We start from the raw sequence: 12,694 nt of genomic DNA, 5'->3' as shown, positions 1-12,694 counted from the left end.
CACATGATACTTGGATGGGATGGCTGCTGTTGTAAATGTTTGAGGATACTTTGGATTCAGATGGATTCAGTCTTCCTTGAGTCATCAGTCTGACTGACTTGATGCGGCCCGCCGCCATGAATTCTTCTCCTGAGCCAACCTATTCATATCAGAGTAGCGCTTGCAGCCTACGTCCTCATTTATTTGCTGTATGTATTCCAGTCTCTGTCTTCCTCTACAGTTTTTGCCCTCTACAGCACCCTCTAGTACTATGGAAGCAATTCCCTGATGTCTTAACATTTGTCCTATCATCCTGTCCCTTCTCCTTTTCAGTGTTTTCCACATATTCCTTTCCTCTCCGATTCTGCGCAGAACCTCCTCATTCCTTACCTTATCAATCAACCTAATTTTCAAAGTTCTTCTGTAGCACCACATCTCAAATGCTTCCTTTCTTTTCTGTTCCGCTTTTCCCACAGTCCATGTTTCACTACTCCAAACGTACATTCTCAGAAATTTCTCAAATTAACGCCTATGTTTGATGCTAGTAGACTTCTATTGGCCAAGAATGCCCTTTTTGCCAGTGCTAGTCTGCTTTTGACATCCTCCTTGCTCCGTTATTTCATTTGTTATTTTGCTGCCTAGGAAATAGAATTCCTTAATTTCATCTTCTTCATGACCATCGACCCTGATGTTAAGTTTCTCGCTGCTCTCATTTGTGCTACTTCTCAGTACTTTCGTCTTTCTCCGATTTACTCTCAGTCCACATTCTGTACACATTGGACTGTTCATTCTATTCAGTAGGTCACGTAGTTTTTCTTCATTTTTCTCAATATATCAATGTCATCAGCGTATCGTATAGTTGATATCCTTTCACCCTGAATTTAAATTCCGCTCTTGAACTGTTCTTTTATTTCCATCATTGCTTCTTCAATGTACAGATTGAACAGTAGGGGTGAAAGACTACATCCCCCTCTTACCCACTTTTTAATCCGAGCGCTTCGTTCTTGGTTGTCCACCTTATTATTCCCTCGTGGCTCTTGTACACATTGTATGTTACGCTCTCTCCCTATAGCTTACTCCTATTTTTCTCAAGATTTCGAGCATCTTGCACCCTTTTCATTGCCGAACGCTTTTCCCAGGTCGACAAGTACTATGAACGTGTCTTCATTATTCTTTAGTCTTGGTTCGATTGTCAACTGCAACGCCAGAATTGCCTCTCTGGTGCCTTTATCTTTCATAAAGCCAAAACTGATCGTCATCTAACAAAACCTCAATTTTCTTTTCTATTCTTCTATATATTATTGTTGTCAGCAACTTGGATGCATGCGCTGTTAAGCTAATTGTGCCATAAATCTCACACTTATCAATTCAGGCAGTCTTCGGAATTGTGTGGATGATATTTTTTCGAAAGTCAGTTGATATGTCGCCACACTCATATTCAACACACCAACATGAATAGTCTTTTGTTGCCACTTCCCACAATGATTTTAGAAATTCTGATGGAATGTTATCCATCAGTTCTGCCTTATTTTATCTCAAGTCCTCCAAAGCTCTCTTAAATTCTGATTCTGATACTGGATACTCTATCTCTTCTAAATTGACTCCCGTTTCTTCTTCTATCACATCTGACAAATCTTCCCCCTTCATAGAGGCTTTCAATGTACTCTTTCCACCTATACGCTCTCTGCTCTGCATTTAACAGTGGAATTTTCGTTGCACTCTCAATGTTACCATCCTTGGTTTTAATTCCACCGAAAGTTATTTTAACTTTCCTATGTGCCGAGTCAGTCCTTCCAACAATCGTTTCTTTTTCGATTTCTTCACTTTTTCATACTGCCATTTCGTCTTAGCTTACCCGGACATCCTATTTATTTCATTCCTTAACGACTTGTTTTTCTGTATTCCTGAATTTCCCAGAACATTTTTGTACTTCCTTCTTTAATCGATCAACTGAAGTATCTCTTCTGTTATCCATAGTTTCTTCGCAGTTATGTACTTTGTATCTACGTTTTTCTTTCCACATTCTGTGGTTGCCCTTTTTAGAGATATTCATTTCTCTTCATCTGTACTGCCCACTGAGCTATTTCTTATTGCTGTATTTATAGCCTTACAGCATTTGAAGCGTATCTCGTCATTCCTTAGTACTTCCGTATCCCACTTCTTTGCATATTGATTCTTCCTGACTAATCTCTTAAACTTCAGCCTACTCTTCATGATACGCCTTACAATTTAGGTACCTCACTAAAGCCGGAAGTTTGGATAATCGGTCAGTAGGTTTGGGTTTCACTAAAAGGTTTGTTACGTTTAAGGAACAGCGGTACCTCCGAGGTCTTCGACGGCTCGGAATAGAGACTTGCATGTAAGATGGCATTGCGCAGCGTGGCTAGTATATAAAATGGCTTTGTGCAGCGTGGCTAGTGCTTATAGGAATGATTATGGACTTCGTTTAAGGCGGCGGTAGGTAAAATCAGGAACAGGAGCTGTAATTTGTCCCCCAAAGAATGTTGTTTTAAGGTCTTGAACTGACATATTTAATTTGGTTTGTGGCATCTTGTGGTTATGGAAACTGAAAGCAGGAGATGGGGTGGTGGTGTTGGTAACCAGGTGGACAAAGAAGTTAGTGGAAGCATGGATCACTGGGAACAGTGAGCATGTCTCCAAGATACGAAACACAGAGGTTGGCTTTACGGAAGTTATCGGATATTGGTTGGTTATGATGGAAGAGCGGAGAATGTATTGATGGATTTGTGTCACCGAGGAGGTGGAATGCTTTCCAATCCTTCGTTGAATTTATGTGAAGTGTGGTATTGGGTTTTGTAGATGTCTGTTGGCAGTCCAGACATTTACTTGCTTGTGGGAGGTTCCTCAACTGATTCTGGCTGCGCTTTCGTGCAACCTCGAGATAGCGTCCCCGTCCATGTCACTTGGCGTAACCTGGTTGGCCTGGGTATCGTACGAAACTCTGTATCTTCTCCTTTGCTCTATTGATAGGCTGGTAATAGAGTGAGATGCGAAGCGTCCTCGTCGTTTTAGTTGACTTATTCCGAAACCAACTCCATGATGACATCTTCAGTTTCTGGCACAGATGCGAGAGCGAGCAATGGGCCTTGAACGTCCACAGCAGGATGTAATTCTTAAGAGTGTTTTGCTCGATGAGGCCTACAGTTTACTATCTCTCAAATAACTTCCGGGAATTCGGCCAGGTTAACACTTTCAGCGACCGCCGATATTTCGTCGGGAGAACACCCCGCCATTTTCAAGGCAAACTTCAACGGACAGGCGGCGTACATGCAAATTTAAAACCTCGGTTCTCGGACTGATGCAGGAAAGATGACACACACACTGAACACTAGTCCCACCAAAGATGACCAAATTCAGAGCTATCGATAGTGAGACTATGAATTCGCAGGTGAGGTAGCATTGACTCTGTCCCTCTGTTTTTGACAAGGGAGAGAGCTGGATTCCAAACAGAGATTAAACAGAAACCTCCATCCCTGTTAAGGAGGTTGCTCGCTAATTTAATCTCAACTGCCTCCCTAATAACACTGTCTCAATAGCTGGACGTAAATGCCAATATCTCGGTGTTATTATATAACATGGGGTGACCAGTATCCAAGCAATGTTCGGCAATAGCAGATCTATTTGGCTGCTGTAATCGTGTGTGCCGTTTATGCTCAGTACATCGGTCCTCCACGGTCCTGATAGTTTTACCAATCTATGCCAGGCCGCAGCTACAAGGGATACGATATACACCTGCCTTACGCATACCAAGATCATCCTTAACAGAACTCAAAAGCGCTCTAATATTAGATGGAGGTCGGAAAACACATTTCGCGTCGTATTTCCGTCAAATACGACCGATATTGTTGGAAGTGCTTCCTACGTAAGGCGAGAAGGCAGTAGAGTTAGGTGTCGACTCAGAATTATCATCAATCACCCGATGTACAGTTGATCGATAGCGCAACGCACGTTCAACCTGTCTATCACTATAACCATTTCGACGAAAGGTAACTTCAAGATGGGACAGCTCAGCTGGCAAAGTCTCAGCGTCAGAAACGACATGTGCCCTGTGTACCAAGGTACGAAGTACCCCTTCATGCTGAGCCGGATGGTGACAACTATTAACCTGTAAGTACAAATCGGTGTGAGTATGTTTCCTGTAGACTGCATGTCCCAATGATCCATCATCCTTCCTCCTAACCAACGCGTCAAGAAAGGGAAGGCAACCATCCTCTTCCACCTCCATCGTAAGACGAATGTTTGAGTGGAACGATTTCAGATGTTATAGAAAGGCATTCAAATTCTCCCTACCATGAGACCAGACAACAAAGGTATCGTCAACATATCTAAAGAAACAGGCGGGTTTCAAAGGCGACGACTCCAATGCACGTTCCTCGAAGTCTTCCATAAACAAATTTGCGGTCACAGGAGACAACGGAGTACCCATCGCAAATCCATCTGTCTGCTCGTAATACTGGTCATTGACTAAAAAGTAAGTGGATGTCAACACATGCCGAAAGAGATTAGTTAATTCAGCACCAAACCTAGCTTCAATTAACCGCAACGAATCAGACAGGTGCCGGCCGCGGTGGTCTCGCTGTTCTAGGCGCGCAGTCCGGAACCGCGCGACTTCTACGGTCGCAGGTTCGAATCCTGCCTCGGGCATGGATGTGTGTGATGTGCTTAGGTTAGTTAGGTTTAAGTAGTTCTAAGTTCTAGGGGACTGATGACCACAACTGTTAATTCCCATAGTGCTTGGAGCCATTTGATTTGAATCAGACAGGGGAACACCAGTGAAAAGAGAGACCACATCGAAACTCACTAAAATTAAGGAGGCAGTTGAGACTAAATTAGCGATCAACCTCGTTAACAGGGATGGATGTTTTTGTTTAAACTCTTTTTGGAATCCGGCTCTCTCCCTCGTCAAAAAACAGAGGGACAGAGTCAATGCTACCTCACCTGCGAATTCATAGTCTCACTATCGATAGCTCTGACTTTGGTCATCTTTGGTGGCACGAGTGTTCAGTGTGTGTGTTATATTTCCTGCATCAGTCCGAGAACCGAGGTTTTAAATTTGCATGTACGCCGCCTGTCCGTTGCAGTTTGCCCTGAAAATGGCGGGGTGTTCTCCAGCCGAAATATCGGCGGTCGCTGAAAGTGCTAACCTGGCCGAATTCCGGGAAGTTATTTGAAAGTTGTATAGGCCAGGAGAAACTCAGGTCTCACAGTTTACTATCTCGTCGACAACAATGTAATTAAAGGCAGTTCACTTTGAGATACATGTGGGACGTAAACTGCGTAAAGTAGCGACCTGCGAGCACCACACCACCGTCATTCCACATATTTCGCAACCGAGTTATTCATAACCACCCAACCGAACGTCACCGTCTGCACCCTCGTAATGTTCCTCGACAGCAACGGTAACGCCACTCAAAAAGTCCTTTGCCGGTGCGGGCAGTTACGGCTGCTGTGCGTAATATTACCCACTAGTTTACGTAATAGGCAAATCAATAACAGCAGCGTCGCACGTAATCGCGACTGGAGATAGGAGCGTATTTTTGTCGTCGTTTAGTAGTCGTTCAAAGTTGTGCAGTGGGCCAGACGGGGCGGGAACGAGTGCGTGCGCTGAATGTGGCGGCGTGGCGGTGTTTGGCGCTAGTCGTCGCCGAAGCCGGTCCGCCGGCGGCGGCGCGCGCGCATCAATAGCGGAGCAGCAGGTTGTTGCACCCTGGCGCGGCGCGTCTGCCCCGTACTGCACTCACCACGCTGCGCACCGCCCACCCGCCTCGCTGAAAAAAGTGTTCAACCTCGCGCTTCCGGTACAGCACTACTGCCGAGTTTTCCTGGGAGCAGGAATTTGGCGCTGCGTGAACCGGACAGGGCGCTTTGCGTCGGAAGGGACGCGTTTCTGTTTTCTCACAAAAGGAAACCGCAATCGCATTAACTGGTTAGTTCACACGTTCTGTCTAGGAAGAGTGTTCGAACAAGCCGTTACCTCTTTAACAAAACCGTTAATATACACTGAGGTCACAAAAGTCATGGGATAGCGACATGAACATACAGGGTATTACAAAAAGGTACGGCCAAACTTTCAGGAAACATTCCTCACACACAAATAAAGAAAAGATATTATGGGGACATGTGTCCGGAAACGCTTAATTTCCATGCTAGAGTTCATTTTAGTGTCGTCCACCTACGCTCAATGGAGCACGTTATCATGATTTCATACGGGATACTCTACCTGTGCTGCTAGAACATGTGCCTTTACAAGTACGACCCAACATGTGGTTCATGCACGATGGACCTCCTGCACATTTCAGTGGAAGTGTTCGTACGCTTCTCAACAACAGATTCGGTGACCGATGGATAGGTACAGGCGGACCAATTCCATGGCCTCCACGCTCTCCTGACCTCAACCCTCTTGACTTTCATTTATGGGGGAATTTGAAAGCTCTTGTCTACGCACCCCGGTACCAAATGTAGAGACTCTTCGTGCTCGTATTGTGGACGGCTGTGATACAATACGCCATTCTCCAAGGCTGCATCAGCGCATCAGGGATTCCGTGCGACGGAGGGTGGATGCATGTATCCTCGCTAACGGAGGATATTTTGAACATTTCCTGTAACAAAGTGTTTGAAGTCACGCTGGTACGTTCTGTTGCTGTGTGTTTCCATTTCATGATAAATGTGATTTGAAGAGAAGTAATAAAATGAGCTCTAACATGGAAAGTAAGCGTTTCCGGACACATGTCCACATAACATATTTTCTTTCTTTGTGTGTGAGTAATGTTTCCTGAAAGTTTGGCCATACCTTTTTGTAACGCCCTGTATAAAGATCAAGGTAGTATCTCGTACGCAAGGCATAAAACTGCAGCACATATTGATGACGTTGTGAGGGGTAGAATACTAGGGCGACTGGAGGCTGGTCAAAAACAGCAGGTCGTAGCACGGACCCTCCGTGTGCCACAAACTGTGATCTCATGATTATGGCAACGATTCCAGCAGACTGGGAAACGTGTCCAGGCACTACAGTACGGGACGTCCACAGTGTACAACACCACAAGAAGACCGATATCTCACCATCAGTGCCCGCAGACGGCCATGGAGTACTGCAGGTAGCCTTGCTCGGGACCTTACCGCAGCCACTGGAACAGGTGTCTCCAGACACACAATCTACAGACGACTGAACAGACATGATTTATTCGCCAGGAGACCTGCAGGGTGCATTCCACTGGCCCCTCGTCACAGGAGAGCCCGTAAAGCCTGGTCTCAAGAACACAGTACATGGTCATTGGAACAGTGGTCCCAGGTTATGTTCACGGACGAGTCCAGGTGTAGTCCGAACAGTGATTCTTGCCGGGTTTTCAACTGGCATGTACCAGGAACCAGATACCAACCCCTTAATGTCATTGAAAGGGACCTGTATGGAGGTCGTGGTTTGATGATGTGGGGTGGCATTGTGATTGGTGCACGTACTCCCCTGCGTGACTTTGAGAGAAGAACTTTAACAGGTCAAGTGGATACGGACGTGATTTTGCTCCAGTATGTCCGCCTTTTCAGGGGTGCAGTGGGTCCCACCTTCCTCCTGATGGATGATAACGCACGGCCCCACCGAGCTGCCATCGTGTAGGAGTACCTTGAAACAGAAGATATCAGGCGAATGGAGTGGCCTGTCTGTTCTCCAGACTTAATCCCCATCGAGCACGTCTGGGGTGCTCTCGGTGGACGTATCGCTGCATGTCTTCAAACCCCTAGGACACTTCAGGAGCTCCGAAGGCACTGGTGCAAGAATGGGAGGCTATACCCCAGCAGCGCTCGACCACCTGATCCAGACTATGCCAATCCGTTGTGCGGTCTGTGTACGTGTGCGTGATGATCATATCCCATATTGATGTCGGGGTACATGCGCAGGAAACAGTGGCGTTTTGTAGCACATGTGTTTCGGGATGGTTTTCTCAGATATTGGACTTACAGATCTGTGTCGTGTATGTTTCCTATGTGCCTATGATATTAGCGCCAGTTTTGTGTAGTGCCACGTTGTGTGGTACCACATTCTGCAATTCTCCTTAATTTATGAGCATCAGTGTATTTCAATATTCCGAATCCACAGTGTCAATAGTGTGCTGAGAACAAAAAATTTCAATAATTACTTCTCCCCGAGGACAGTGCAGTAGCCGGCGGCCTTCACTTAACGACCGAAAGCAGCGGCGTTTGCGTAGAGTTGTCACTGCTAACAAACGAGCAACTCTGCGTGAAATAACCTCATAAATCAATGTTTAAGAGCACGACATCTCCTGCAGCGCCGCTCCTAGGCTCTTGACCATATCGATTCGGCCCTGGACGGCTAGACCACCGTGGCCTGGTCAGATGAGTCCCGATTTCAGTTGGTAAGAGCTGATGGTAAGGTTCGAGTGGGACACACACCCCATGGAGCCATGGACCAAAGTTGTGAACAAGGCATTTTGCAAGCTGGTGGTGCGGGCTGTGTTTACATGGAATGGACTGGGCCCTCTGGCCCAGCCGAACCGGTCATTGACTGGAAATAGTTGTGTTCGGCTACTTGTAAGCCATTTGCAGCCATTCGTGGACTTCAAGTTCCCAAACAACGATGGAATTTTTATGGATGACAATTCGCCATGACAGTGGGCCACAGTTTATCGCAAATGGTTTGAAGAACATTCTGGACAATTCTAGTGAATGATTTGGCCAGCCACATCGTCTGATTTGGATCCCATCGAACATTTATGGGACATAATCGAGAGGCCAGTTCGTGCACAAAATCCTGCATTGACAACACTTTCGCTATTGTCGACGGCTATAGGGACAGCATGGCTCAATATTTCAGTGGGGGACTTCCAACGGCTTGCTGAGTCCATGCCATGTCGAATTGCTACACTTCGCCTGGGAAAAGGATTTCCGACATGATATTAGGAGGTATCCCATGACTATTCGCACCTCAGTGTACTATACGACATTGATGGACGGCGTGGGAGAAGTAGAAACTCTGGTTTTGCCAGTAACTAGATATATGCTCGAGGATGAAGAAGAGATTTACTTACTCTGCACCTACACGAAGCGCAGAAAAACGGCCAGCTATGTGTTTCTGACACTGTGGCAATTATCAGTTCGTCTTCCTCGGCACTGAAATTCACTTGAAGTTTTCTTACATACTTAGTAATCATTTTGCACACGAACTCTACGTGACTTGTAACAATTGCTTCACTAGAAGGCAGGGTATAACGCTTTAGATTCGTCCATAGCTAGTTGGTATGTCACGTCTCAAGTAAAGCGGCTTAAAACCCGGTTTTCAAGGAGCGGGAATTTTACTCCGCGTGAAATGGACACAGCGTTTTGCGTCGACAAGGACGGCTAAGATAATTACGTAACACATGTGTGTTTTCACCGGAAATGAAACATTCAGCGCATTAGCTATTCACTACACTCTTTCCGTCTGCGAAAAAAATTTTGTGAAAGTAATTTTCTTATAGTTGTTATCAATAAGTTTTTATTGTCCGCAAGAAATTCAATTAAAAAATAAACTTGTTACAGGTGTGTAACACACAACAGGAACCTCACCTGTACACAACCACAAAACAGTTTTCATGGGTTCCAGTGATTTTTATGCCGATTGTCTCTCCTAAGAGTCATCAGGCGCATTTTCTATGACATTTTGGCAGATATCTGCAATTTAATTTTTGAATTGTGTAGTTGGAGTTAGTCAAAATAATTACCGATCGTTTTGTTTTTCAGACAAAGCACAGTGACAACAGAAAGCATCGGTTTGTTTCTCATTACTAAAAAATGGTTCAAATGGCTCTAAGCACTATGGGACTTAACATCTGAGGTCATCAGTCCCCTATTCTTAGAACGACTTAAACCTAACTAACCTAAGGACATCACACACATCCATGCCCGAGGCAGGATTCGAACCTGCGACCGTAGCAGCAGCGCGGTTCCAGACTGAAGCGCCTAGAATCGCTCTGTCACAGCGGCCGGCTTTCCCATTACAAACAAAATGTAGTTTACCATGATCATACCTATAGTTTTGAAGAACATATCTATTTCATCCTGTTTTGGTGGTTGTTTCGACAGCTCTTCAGACACTTTATAAAATAGCGTCTGTCTGTTCTGTTATCTTTAAATATTTGAGAAGAGCATCACTTTCCTTTCTCTTTTGGATCGGAGGACGTTAGCATACGGTCTGATGAGGTGATTCTGATGTTTACTGAGGTTAGAGGGAAAGGGGTTCACACTCAGTTGCTTCTGGGGACCTGAAGCCAAATTCGCTGCAGTATAATATTTGAAAAAGTGTTCCTTTAATCTTTCAAACATTCTAGAAATTTTAGCCTGTCCCAGTAGCTGATACTCTTTTTTGCAACATATTCTGTGATAGCTATTTCATTTTTCTTGTCTGTTCTGTAGTGATCACGGGTACTCTTCCACCGTATTTGGCTTTCATTCACTAGGACGCAGCGTAAAACACATTATACTCGCACAGAACCAGTTTGCCTGTCACACCTGACGTAAAGCGTTGACGCACTACGCATTGCGCATTAATGGAAAACATGTTTACTGTTTCGTCACCGTTGGGAGGACAACGCGTTACACGTGGCGCATTACGTACTACGCAACGCAAAATTACTGATCCGAGAAAAAACCGGCATAACTTAACAGCACTTTCACAATGCGCTTCCAGCAGTCTCAAGAAATTTATTTTCTCCTTTGCACGGTACACGGACGAGAACAATACACAGCGCCCCAGTGCCCCTTCAGACACAGCGAAGTATTTCGCGTTGTCTGTCAAATTGCGTGGTTCGAAGCGTTTCCCATTTTTATTAATACGCCGTTGGAGCGCGTCTCGGAGACAACCAGATATAAGGCAGCAGCACTTGACACAAAGAATTAGCCAACTCCGGTGAGATCACAGTAAGACCGTCTAAAAGCGACTCTAGCCTTGATAATGGTCTCAGCTCGTCGAAGAAGAGAGTCCGCCACAGATATGTCATATCCAGTGGAAACCACTCACTGGTGATTAGGTCCTGCAGAGGTACCAAACTGCACGGATTTTGACCGCTGCTGTTCCAAACAAGCCCAGAAATTTTCTGTTGTTTTAAGATCGGGTGACTAAGAAGGTCAGTCGAAGTACAATAGGCTACCAAAGAGTTCGTTAAGCAAGGAATGTATGGTTGTAGCCCTGTGAACCTGACTGTTATTATCTTAATCATCTTGAAAGACGGGTGGGCCTACAACATACTCAACATGGAAATGTACAAAAAAGAGCAATACGTTGTCACCAATAACGTTCAGCAAAAGATCCCGGTTCACATTCGCGATAGGTCATGATACGAAAAACATCCGCAAAACATCCCAGACTACACTGTCCAGTCAAATTAATGTGACCATCTGTCAGATGGTGAATAACCACATTTTGCAGCGAGAACAACAGCGAGACGTTCAGGAAGAGTGTGAGTGACGTTCGGAAAGATACCGAAAGAGTCGTGGAGCCATACGTACTCCACCGGGCCAGTGCACTGTGTTTCTCGAATGAGTATCTACAGCGCGAACAGCCCCACTGAAGTGGTCCCATAGAATTTCGATTGGATTAAAAACCGGGTAATCGGGTGGCCAGGGAGTTCGGTAAACTCATTCTGGTTCTCTTCGAACCAGGCCAGGGAGTTCGGTAAACTCATTCTGGTTCTCTTCGAACCATGCACGTACACTGCGAGCTGTGTGACACGTTCCAATTACCTGCTGGTGGATACCATTATGCGGAGGAAAAACAACCTGCAAGTTGGGGTGAGAATCGTCCCCAAGCACAGATGCGTGCTTATGTTGATGCATTGTGCCTTCCAGAATGAGGCGATAACCCAGAGAATTCCACGAATACATACTAAACTAAAACTAAACTCCTCCCGAACAGCCCATGAAGGCCCAACGGTACCGACCGGCCACCGTGTCATCCTCAGCCCACAGGCTGTCAGCACACCGCTCTCCTGGCCGCATGTCAGTTTCTGTGACCGGAGCCGCTACTTCTCAATCCACTAGCTCCTCAGTTTGCCTCAAAAGGGTTGAGTGCACCCTGCTTGCCAATAGCGCTTGCACCTTTCTTCTTGTGAGGAAGGTTCTTCTTTCTTCCCCGGCGTCTTACAGTGTGAGCTTTGTAGCTATTCCTGTGGACAAATCTTAATTACAAGTGTAGGGCGCACATACAATTTTTGACTGGCTTCTTTGAGGAACACTTTTTTGGTGCCATGCTTTTATCTTCTTTGCTGGATAGCGGATATATATATATATATATATATATATATATATATATATATATATATATATATATATATATATTATATAACGCACATTCACACACACATTCATCCTCACCATTGAAGGTGATCTCTGTTCTCATTCATACACTTACTCGTCCCTGTTGGTGGCGATATTACGTTTGTATGGGGGAATATTTACAATATTAACATTTTTATGGGGTGGGATATTTACAATATTAACATTCAGGATGGGGTTAACAGGAGGAGTGTTGTCTTCATTTCTTGGTCTATCTCAGCAGCAGGTCCGGCCATCTCGTGTTGGCGTTGCGGTGCTCTCGGTGTCCGAGGGCAGAGATGAGGGGGTTCTCTGCTGCTACTGTCCTCTCGTAGAAGGTGTGTGCTGCTTGCCGGAACCTCTCGCGTAGGCGGGGGACCCCGGCCAGCTCGTGGAG

The sequence above is a fragment of the Schistocerca serialis genome, chromosome 5 (assembly GCF_023864345.2).
Source record: "Schistocerca serialis cubense isolate TAMUIC-IGC-003099 chromosome 5, iqSchSeri2.2, whole genome shotgun sequence".
NCBI classification, from domain to species: domain Eukaryota; kingdom Metazoa; phylum Arthropoda; class Insecta; order Orthoptera; family Acrididae; genus Schistocerca; species Schistocerca serialis.
Note: the sequence above shows the minus strand (reverse complement) of the source record.